Source organism: Malus sylvestris, chromosome 6 (assembly GCF_916048215.2).
Source record: "Malus sylvestris chromosome 6, drMalSylv7.2, whole genome shotgun sequence".
NCBI lineage: Eukaryota > Viridiplantae > Streptophyta > Magnoliopsida > Rosales > Rosaceae > Malus > Malus sylvestris.
This window is the reverse complement of record NC_062265.1, coordinates 34,715,032-34,726,540: the sequence shown is the minus strand read 5'-3', so window position 1 is coordinate 34,726,540 and position 11,509 is coordinate 34,715,032.

Sequence of the window (11,509 nt, the reverse complement as noted above, 5' to 3'; positions counted from 1 at the left end):
TATCACTTTAGCTCACCACCAGTATTTTTTATTTTTCAATTTCACCATTTTAAAAATCCGAAAAATAATACTTATGGGTCTTATTAGTGGTACAACTACTTCCGAATACCTTATAAAACTTTCTTTAATGCGTATACCAAAAAATTGGCAAATATTCAAAATTTGCATTTTCATGAAAACTGTGAGCTATAAATTACGTTTATGGATCAATTTTGCTAATTTCATAAGCAGTGATCGTAAGCCTACTTTTGTGTAATTTTGATCAATGAATAAACTTCTTAATAATCTGTGTAGGGCTTGTAATGATTTTTCTAGATCTCATATAATACTTACACTCTGGCCCAGTGTTTATTTATTTTTCTATTTCACCACATTAAAAATCTGCTAAATATACATACAAGTCTTAATAAATGGTCCAACTACTTCCGAAGAGCTTATAATACTTTGTTTAACATGTATACCATAAAAATTGCAATGGTTGAAAATTTGCATTTTTCACGAAAATTGTGAGCTATAAGTCACAATTTTACAAATCTATAAATGTCACACCCCGACCCGGGCTTCACCACATCCCAGGCTTGGCTCCGCCATAGCACGATATTGTCTGCTTTGGGTCCCGACCACGCCTTCACAGTTTTGTTTCTGGAAACTCACACGAGAACTACCCATCTTGGGATTGCTTTCACGTGAACTCGTTTAACTTCAGAGTTCCTATGAAATCCGAAGTCAGTGAGCTCTCAAAAGACATCGTGCTAAAAAAGGTGAGCATGTACATATAAGGCATAGATGATCCACTCCCCTGGGCGATGTGGGATCTAACAATAAACAAGTGATCTCAGCCTACTTTCGGGTCATTTTGGTCGATCTATAAGCTTCTCAATGATCTGTGTAAGGCTCTTAATGATTTTTTCGGATCTCGGATATCATTTCTGCTCTTCACTAGTGTTCATTTATTTTTCTATTTCACCACATTAATAATCCGTAAAAAAAAACTTATAGGTCTTAAAAAATGGTCCAACTACTTCCGAAGAGCTTATAAAACTTTCTTGAATGCATATACCAAAAAAATTGCAAATGTTCAAAATTGCATTTTTCACGAAAACTATGAGTTATAATTCACGATTATGGATCGATTTTGCTAATTTCTAAAGTAGTGATTGTAAGCCTACTTTCATATCATTTTGGTTGAGCAATAAGCTTCTCAATAATCTATGTAGGGCTCTTAATGATTTTTCTAGATCTCGGATATCATTTTCGCCTAGTGCAAGTGTTTATTTGTTTTTCTATTTCATCACATTTAAAAATCCTTAACTTATAATTATGAGTCCTAAAAAACTGTCGAACCATTTCCGAAGAGCTTATAGTACTTTCTTTGAAGTATATACCAAAAAAATTGCAAATGTTCGAAAGTTTCATTTTTCATTAAAACTTTGAGCTATAACCATGGAAGAAAATATCGATAATATCGGCGATATATCACCGATATTATCGAATTTTGCCCAAGCCGATATTTTAACTGGTATCCAAGGGGTTTTCGTCCAAATTTCGCAATAATATCGCGATATTATCGATATTATCGTGAAATATCGGAACTGTGCAAGTCGGAGACGAACTTCGGAGCTTTTACAGCTCCGGCCGACTGTAAAACAACCCCCTAAACTTCGATCTAGGTATGAACATGAAATAGAAGACGCGAGGAACGTTTTTATAACGTCCGTTTGCCGTGAAACGGCCGGAGGTGTTCGGAAAGTTCTTGGACACCCACGGCCTCGCCGGAGATAGGTGTGCCTATTCCCGAGTCGATTTCATCCCAAAATCCTTGCAAAAAGACGAGATAGAACTTCAATTTCATATCTAACTTCGATCTAGAACATAAAATGAAAAACCCAAAGCTTACCTAACCGGAGAAATTGAAGGAACTCGCCGGAGCAGGTGCGATGGTGTGCGTGTGGGTCTCGGACCTCGGTGCATGTGGGTCTCGGTGCAGAGAGAAAGGAGAAAGAGGAGCAGAAGGCTGTCTCGGTGCATGTGGGTCTCGGTGCAGAGAGAAAGGAGAGGGAGGAGCAGAAGGCTGTGGTGTGTGTGTGGGAGAAGAGAGAAGAGAGATCGAGAGATCTCTGTGTGTGTGTGTGTGTGTGTGTGTGTTTGGGAGAAGGGAGAAGAGAGATCGGAGAATGGAGAAGAGAGATCGAGAGATCTCTGTGTGTGTGTGTGTATGTGTTTGGGAGAAGGGAGAAGAGAGATCGGAGAAGGGAGAAGAAGAGAGATCGGAGATCTGTGTGTGTGTGTGTGTGTGGGAGAAGGGAGAAGAGAGATCGAGAAGGATCGAGAGAGAGAGAGAGACGGAGGTTGTGTATGCGTGTGTGATGTTTGTGTGCGTGCGTTGTGTGCGTGTGTGGTTGCGTGCGTTGTGTGTGTGTGTGTGTGGGTTCCTCCTGTCAGGAGGACATGACTCACTCAGTGTCCTAAGTTTGACATCAAATTATCACGAATTCAATATCAATTTTGGTTTGTTGGTTTTTTTTATGTGTTTAAGTTTACATATTACAATTAAATGATAATCATCTTTATTTGTAAGTTAATAAAATCTTAAATTGGATGCCAATTTATCACAAATTCTATACTAAATTATCAATGTTAGCACTTGTGTGGCATGACCAAAATCCACACTCCTACATTAATTACTACATATTTTCTACACTCACAATGTTTGTCAGCTCGCTATATAATCAACTTGATAATGTTAAATCCATCATGCAATGTATTTCCTTTTAATTTTTTGTGATAAACTAATAGATAATTGACTAAATAAACATCCTGCAAAGTTTCAATAAAAATTTCCAAGTTTTTCTTACAATTTTCGTGGTTTCCATGTAATTTTTATCGATATCGATATTATCCCGATATTTCCATCGATATATCCGTGTTTTCGGACTACCGATATTTCCGATATTACCGATTTTTTCTTCCTTGGCTATAACTCACGATTTGGATCAATTTTGCTAATCTTTAAACTAGTGATCGCAAGCCTACTTTCATGTCATTTTGATTGATCAATAAGCTTCTCAATTATCTATGTAGGGCTATTAATGATTTTTTTTCAGATCTCAGATATCATGTTCGTCTTCGCTAGTATTTATTTATTTTTCTATTTCACCACATTAATAATTCGTAAAAAAAACTTTTAGGTCCTAAAAAATGGGCCAACCACTTCCAAGGAGCTTATAAATCATTCTTGAATGCATATACCAAAAAATTTGCAAATGTTCAAAATTTGTATTTTTCATGAAAATTGTGAGCTATATAAGTCACGATTACAGATCGACTTTGCTAATTTCTAAGGTAGTGATCGTAAGCCTACTTTCATTTCATTTTGATTTATCAACAAGCTTCTCAATAATTTGTATAGGGCTCTTAATGATTTTTCTAGATCTCTTATATCATTTTCTCTTAGCTTCAGTGTTTGTTTATTTTTCTATTTCACCACAAAAAAAAATCAGTAAAATATCCTTATGAGTCCTAGAAAACTGTCCAACCACTTCTGAAGAGCTTATAATACTTTTTCTTAAAGTGTATTCCAAAAAACTTGCAAATGTTTAAAAGTTTCATTTTTCATTAAAACTATGAGCTATAAGTCACAATTTTGGATCAATTTTGCTAATCTTTAAACTAGTGATTATAAGCCTACTTTCATGTCATTTTGATTGATAAATAAGCTTCTCAATAATCTGTGTAGGCTCTTAATGATTTTTTTTTCAGATCACAGATATCATTTGTGTTCGCCGTTAGTGTTTATATATTTTTCTTTTCACCACAGTAATAATCCGTAAAAAAAAATTATAGGTCTTAAAAAATGGTCCAACTACTTCTGAAGAGCTTATAAAACAGTCCTTAATGCGTATACCAAAAAATTTGCAAATGTTCAAAATTTTCATTTTTCACAAAAATTGTGAGCTATAAGTCACAATCATTTTTGCATATTTCTAAAGTACTGGTCGTAAGTCTACTTTCATGTCAATTTGGTTGATCAATAAGCTTCTCAATAATCTGTGTAGGGCTCTTAATGATTTTTTTTAAACCTTGGATATCATTTTCATTCAGCGCCATTGTTTATTTATTTTTCTGTTTCACCACATTAAATGTCTGTAATATATGTCCTAAAAAACGATCTAACCACTTTCGAAGAGCTTATAATACTTTCTATAAAGTGTATACAAAAAAAAAAATAAACGTTCAAAAGTTTCATTTTTCATTAAAACTGTGAGCTATAAGTCACGATTTTGGATCAATTTTGCCAATCTTTCAACTAGTGATCGTAAGCCTACTTTCGTGTCATTTTGATTGATCAATAATCTGTGGAGGGCACTTAATGATTTTTCCAGGTCTCGGTTATCGTTTTCGCTATGCGCTAGTGCTTGTTTATTTTTCTATTTCACCAAAAAAAAAATCCGTAAAATATACTTATGAGTCCTAAAAAATTGTCCAACCAATTTCGAAGAGCTTATAATACTTTCTTTAAAGCGTATATCAAAAAAATTACAAATTTTCAAAAGTTTCATTTTTCATTAAAACTCACTGTGAGTTATAACTCACGATTTTGGATCAATTTTGCTAATATTAAAATTTAAGATTATCAGTCTTAAAAAATTGTCGAACCACTTCCAAAGAACTTATAATACTTTATGTAAAGCATATACCAAAAAAATTGCTATTTTCATAAGTTTCATTTTTCATTAAAACTATGAGCTATAAGTCACGATTTAGGATCAATTTTGTTAATATTTAAGGCATACACAATTTTGCCAATATTTAAACATAAGATTATCAGTCTTACAAAACTGTTGAACCACTTCCAAAGAGCTTATAATACTTTCTATAAAGTGTATACCAAAAAAATTGCTATTTCACCACATTAATAACCCGTAAAAAAAAAAAACCATGTGTTTATATATTTTTCTTTTCCCCACAGTAATAATCCATAAAAAAAAAAATAACTTATAGGTCTTAAAAAATGGTCCAACCACTTCCGAGGAGCTTATAAAACATTCTTGATTGCGTATACCAAAAAATTTGCAAATGTTCAAAATTTCATTTTTCACGAAAATTGTGAGCAATAAATCACAATTATGGATCAATTTTGCTAATTTCTAAAGCAGTGGTCGGAAGCCTACTTTCTTGTCATTTTGTTTGATCAATAAGCTTCTCAATAATCTGTGTAAGGCTCTTAACAATTTTTCCAGATCTCGGATATCATTTTCGCCCAGTGATAGTGTTTATTTATTTTTCTATTTCACCACATTTAAAAATCCCTAACATATAATTATGAGTCCTAAAAAACTATAGAACCACTTCCGAAGAGCTTATAATACTTTCTTTGAAGTGTGTACCGAAAAAATTGCAAATGTTCAAAAGTTTCATTTTTCATTAAAACTGTGAGCTATAACTCACGATTTGGATCAATTTTGCTAATATTTAAACTAGTGACCGTAAGCCCACTTTCATGCCATTTTGATCTATCAATAAACTTCTCAATAATATGTGTAGGGCTTTTAACAATTTTACTAGATCTCGGATATCACTTTCGCTTATCGTCAATTTTTTCTTTTATTTTTCTATTTCCCCACCAAAAAAATCCATAAAATATGCTTATGAGTCCTAAAAAAACTGTCCAACTACTTTTGAAGAGCTTCTAATACTTTCTTTAAAGCGTATACAAAAAAAATTGCAAATGTTCAAAAGTTTCTTTTTTCGTTAAAACTGTGAACAATAAGTCTTGATTTTGGATCAATTTTGCTAATCTTTAAACCAGTGATCGTAAGCCAACTTTCATGTCATTTTGATGGATTAATAATCTGTTTAGGGAGCCACTTAGTACTACGGTCTAGTGATATTACTCTTCACTTATAAGTGAGAAGTCTTAGGGTTAGATTCTCACCATAGCCCATTGTGAGGATAAGCCCCCCCTTCCTGTTAGTGTAGATAATAAATAAATAAAATCTGTTTAGGGCTCTTAATGATCTCAAACATCAATTCCGCTACCCACTAGCATTTATTTATTTTTCTATTTCACCGCATTAATAATCCGGTAAAAAAAAACTTATAGGTCTTAAAAAATGGGCCAACTACTTCTGAAGAGCTTATAAAACATTCTTGAATGCATATACCAAAAAATTTGCAAATGTTCAAAATTTGCATTTTTCACAAAAACTACGAGCTATAGATCACGATATTTCTAAAGTAATGATTGTAAGCCTACTTTCGTGTCATTTTGATTGATCAATAAGCTTCTCAATAATCTGTGAAGGGCTCTTAATGATTTTTGTAGATCTCGGATATCATTTCCACTCTCCGCTAGTGTTTATTTATTTTTCTATTTCACCACATTAATACCACGTAAAAAAAACTTATAGGTCTTAAAAAGTGGTCCAACTACTTCAGAGTAGCTTATAAAACATTCTTTAATGTGTATACCAAAAAATTTGCAAAGCATTCAAAATTTACATTTTTCACGAAAACTGTGAGCTATAAGTCATGATTACAGATAGATTGTGCTAATTTCTAAAGTAGTGATTGTAAGCCTACTTTCGTGTCATTTTGATTGATCAACAAGTTTCTCAATAATCTGCGTAAAGCTCTTAATAATTTTTCTGGATCTCGGATATCATTTTCTCTTAGCTCCAGTGTTTGTTTATTTTTCTATTTCACCACAAAAAAAAATTCAGTAAAATATTCGTGTGAGTCCTAAAAAGTTGTCCAACTACTTCTGAAGAGTTTATAATACTTTCTTTAAATCGTATATCAAAAAAATTGCAAATGTTCAAAGTTTCTTCTTTCATTAAAACTGTGAGCTATAAGTCATGATTTTGGATCAATTTTGCTAATCTTTAAACCAGTGATCGTATGCCTACTTTTGTGTCATTTTGATCGATCAATAAGTTTTTGAATAATCTGTTTAGGGCTCTTAATGATTTTTTCGGATCTCGGATACCAATTCTAGTCTTTGCTAGTGTTTATTTATTTTTCTATTTCATCACATTAATAATTCATAAAAATAAAAAATAAATAAATAAATACTTATAGGTCTTAAAAAATGGGTCAACTACTTCCGATGAGCTTATAAGACATTCTTGAATGCATATATCAAAAAATTTGCAAATGTTCAAAATTTGCATTTTTCATGAAAACTATGAGCTATACAATTACTGACCGATTTTGCTAATTTCTAAAGTAGTGATCGTAAGCGTACTTTCGTGTCATTTTGATTGACCAATAAGCTTCTTAATAATATGTGTAGGGCCCTTAATGGTTTTTCTAGATCTAGGATATCATTTTCGAACAGCGCCAATGTTTGTTTATTTTTCTATTTGACCACAAAAAAAAAATTCCGTAAAATATCCTAATGCGTCCTAAAAAAACAATCCAACCACTTCCGAAGAGCTTATAACGCTTTCTCGAAAGCATATACCAAAAAATTGCAAATGTTCAAAAGTTTCTTCATTCATTAAAACTGTGAGCTATAAGTCACGATTTTGGATCAATTTTGCTAATCTTTAAACTAGTGATCGTAAGCGTACTTTCGTGTCATTTTGATCAATCAATAAGCTTCTCAATAATCTGTTCAAGGTTCTTAATGATTTATGCGGATCTTGGATATCATTTCCGCTCTTCGCTAGTGTTTATTTATTTTTCTATTTCACCACATTAATAATCCGTAAAAAAAAGAAAAAAAAACTTTTAGGTCTTAAAAAATGGGCCAACTACTTCCGAAGAGCTTATAAGACATTCATGAATGCATATACCAAAAAATTTGCGAGTAAACTGTCGATTTGCCCCCTAAACTTTCACCGAACTTTCGATTTCCCCCCTGAACTTTTCGATTGGAAAATTTCCCCCCTGAACTAATTTTTTTAGCCAATTTGCCCCCTACCGTTAGTTTTTCAAACATTTCATCCAAATTTCTGTTAAATGAGACCATGTGCACAACATATGAAGGTAGTTAAGTCATTTCACTCTTAAAAATGATTAAAAAACTGAAAATAAACTTTAAAAAAAAAATTCCCTCTATTTTTTACCTCTACCGCCGATCTCCTTGTACCCACCATTACCATCTCCTCCCACCCCTGAGACCCATCAACCACCATATCCGGTCCTCCCCCTTCCCACACACAGAGACTCCTCCTTCCCCTCTCTATTTGTTATTCTACGAACAATGCAAGGAACGAAGAAAGTGGGAAGAGAGAGAGAGAGAGAGAGAGAGAGAGAGAGAGAGAGAGAGAGAGATTTGTGATGCAGGAAGAGGGTTGGGTCATTGGGGTAGCAGAGGGTGGGGCCAAATCAGGGAGTGGGGTTACGGTTGAGGGAGATGAGGGTAGGGGGAGGATGTCGTAGGGGTGGGTGATGGGGGTGCGGAAAGGAAGTGGTGGTGGCTGGGGTTTTTGTATTTTTTTTTTCTTTTCTTCGATCTGTTTTTGTTTAATCATTTTTTTTAATAATGTAAAATTACTAGAATGTTCATGCCATGAAAACAATAACACCGTATGTCATTTTTTATACATAGGAATGAGTGAAAAATAAAATTGAGGATATGAATTAGAGGGAAATTTTCAGTTTTTTAATCATTTTTAAGAGTGAAATGACTTAACTACCCTCATATGTTGTGCACATGGTCCCACTTAACAGAAATTTGGATGGAATGTTTGAAAAACTAACGGTAGGGGGCAAATTGGCTAAAAAAATTAGTTCAGGGGGGAAATCGAAAGTTCGGTGAAAGTTTAGGGGGCAAATCGACAGTTTACTCAAAAATTTGCAAATGTTCAAAATTGCATTTTTCACGAAAACTGTAAGTTATAAGTCACGATTACGGATCGATTTTGCTAATTTCTAAAGTAGTGATCGTAAGCGTACTTTCATGTCATTTTGCTTAATTAATAGGCTTCTCAATAATCTTTGTAGGTTCTTAATGATTTTTCTTTATCTCGGATATCCTTTTCGATCAGCGCCAATGTTTGTTTATTTTTCTATTTCACCACAAAAAATAAAAAAAATGAAAAAATCTGTAAAATATCCTTATGAGTCCTAAAAAAATGTCCAACCACTTTAGAAGGGCTGATAATACTTTCTTTAAAGCGTATACCAAAAAAATTGCAAATGTTCAAAAGGTTCATTTTTCATTAAAACTGTGAGCTATAAGTCACGATTTTGGATCAATTTTGCTAATCTTTAAACTAGTGATCATAAGCCTACTTTCATGTCATTTTGATTGATAAATAAGCTTCTCAATAATCTGTGTTGGCTTCATGATTTTTTCAAATCATGGATATCATTTGAGTTCGCTGCTAGTGTTTATTTAGTTTTCTTTTCACCACAGTAATAATCCGTAAAAAAAAACTTATAGGTCTTAAAAAATGGTCCAACTACTTCCAAAGAGCTTATAAAATAGTCTTTAATGCGTATACCAAAAAATTTGTAAATGTTCAACATTTTCATTTTTCGCGAAAACTGTAAGCTATAAGTCACAATTACGGATCGGTTTTGCATATTTCTAAAGTAGTGATCGTAAGTCTACTTTCGTGTCAATTTGGTTGATCAATAAGCTTCTCAATAATGGCTCTTAATAATTTTTTTAGACCTCGGATATCATTTTGTTCAGCACCATTGTTTATTTATTTTTATGTTTCACCACATTAAATGTCTATAATATATGATTATGAGGCCTAAAAAACAGTCGAATCACTTTCGAAGGGCTTATAATACTTTCTATAAAGTGTATACCAAAAAAAATTTAAATGTTCAAAAGTTTCATTTTTCATTAAAACTATGAGCTATCACGATTTTGGATCAATTTTGCCAATCTTTAAACTAGTGACCATAAGCCTACTTTCGTGTCATTTTGATTGATCAATAAGTTTCTCAATAATATGTGGAGGGAACCTTATGATTTTTCTAGATCTCGGTTATCGTTATCGTTTTCGCTGAGCACCAATGCTTGTTTATTTTTCTATTTCACCAAAAAACAAAATCCGTAAAATATACTTATGAGTCCTGAAAAATTGTCCAACCACTTTTGAAGAGCTTATAATACTTTCTTTAAAGCGTATATCAAAAAAATTACAAATTTTCAAAAGTTTCATTTTTCATTAAAACTGTGAGCTATAAGTCACGATTTAGGATCAATTTTGTTAATATTTAAGCCATACACAATTTTGCTAATATTTAAACATAAGATTATCAGTCTTAAAAAACCGTCGAACCACTTCCGAAGAGCTTATAATACTTTCTGTATACCAAAAAAATTGCTATTTCACCACATTAATAACCTGTAAAAAAAATTAAACTATGTGTTTATGTATTTTTCTTTTCCCCACTGTAATAATCCATAATATAAAATTAAAAATAAATAAATAAATAAAATAAAAACTTATAGGTCTTAAAAAATGGTCCAACCACTTCCGATGAGCTTATAAAGCATTCTTGATTGCGTATACCAAAAAATTTGTGTCACGAAAACTGTAAGCAATAAGTCACGATTATGGATAGATTTTGCTAATTTCTAATGTAGTGGTCGGAAGCCTACTTTCTTGTCATTTTGTTTGATCAATAAGCTTCTTAATAATCTGTGTAAGGCTCTTAATGATTTTTCCAGATCTCGGATATCATTTTCGCCCAGTGCCAGTGTTTATTTATTTTTCTATTTCACCACATTAAAAAATCCGTAACATATAATTATGAGTCCTAAAAAACTGTAGAACCACTTCTAAAGAGCTTATAATAGTTTCTTTGAAGTGTGTACCGAAAAAATTGCAAATGTTCAAAATTTCATTTTTCATTAAAACTATGAGCTATAACTCACGATTTGGATCCATGTTGCTAATATTTAAACTAGTAATCGTACGCCCACTTTCATGCCATTTTGATCTATCAATAAGCTTCTCAATAATCTGTGTAGGGCTTTTAACGATGTTACTATATCACTTTCGCTTAGCGCCAGTTTTTGTTTATTTTTCTATTTCACCACCAAAAAAATCCATAAAATATCCTTATGAATCCTAAAAAACTGTCCAACTACTTTCGAAGAGCTTATAATACTTTCTTTAAAGCGTATACCAAAAAAATCGCAAAAGTTCAAAAGTTTCTTTTTTTCTTTTTTCATTGATTTTGGATCAATTTTGCTAATCTTTAAGCCAGTGATCGTAAGCCAACTTTCATGGCATTTTGATGGATCAATAAGCTTCTCAATAATCTGTTTAGGGAGCCACTTAGTACTACGGTATAGTGGTATTCTTCATCACTTGTAAGTGAGAGGTCTTAGATTAGATATTCGCCAAAGGCGAATTTGAACCATATTATTGCTAGCTCATTATGAAGATAAGCTCACCCCCTCCCCCTTAGTGTAGATAATATTGTTTGTTCAAAAAAAAAAAAATCTGTTTAGGGCTCTTAATGATTTTTTTGGATCTCGGACATCCACTCCCCACTAGCATTTATTTATTTTTCTATTTCACTGTCACAT